The sequence below is a fragment of the Colobus angolensis genome, unplaced genomic scaffold, assembly GCF_000951035.1.
Source record: "Colobus angolensis palliatus isolate OR3802 unplaced genomic scaffold, Cang.pa_1.0 Scaffold168, whole genome shotgun sequence".
NCBI classification, from domain to species: Eukaryota; Metazoa; Chordata; class Mammalia; order Primates; family Cercopithecidae; genus Colobus; species Colobus angolensis.
In genome coordinates, this window is record NW_012114799.1 from 5574396 (window position 1) to 5574868 (window position 473).

Sequence of the window (473 nt, forward strand, 5' to 3'; positions counted from 1 at the left end):
TGAGTAGCTGTGACTACAGGCGCCCGCCACCACACCTGGCTAATTTTTTTTTTTTTTTGTATTTTTAATAGAGACGGGGTTTCACCGTGTTCTCAATCTCCTGACCTTGTGATCTGCCCGCCTCGGCCTCCCAAAGTGCTGGGATTACAGGCGTGAGCCACCGCGCCCGGCCTTGATTTTTTTTTTATAGAGATAGGGTTTTGCCATGTTGCCCAGGCTGGTTTTGAACGCCTAGGCTCGAGCGACTCTCCCATAGCACTGGGATTACAGGCGTGAGCCACCACACCTGGACCAATGTGCTTGTTTTAAGCTAAGCATTATCACAAAAGAGTAAAAAAGTTTAAAAAATTAAAAAGTTAATAAAGTAAAAATGTTACAGTAAGCTAAGGTTAAAGTGTTATTGAAGAAAGAAAAACATTTAAAAAATAGGCCGGGCGCGGTGGCTCAAGCCTGTAATCCCAGCACTTTGGGAG

General features: G+C 44.6%; 1 protein-coding gene across 1 annotated transcript in view; it reads right to left on the reverse strand.

Annotated features, from left to right (window-relative positions):
• LCT (lactase) overlaps positions 1–473 on the reverse strand; it is a 56535-nt gene that overhangs the window by 26842 nt on the left and 29220 nt on the right. The window lies entirely within an intron of this gene.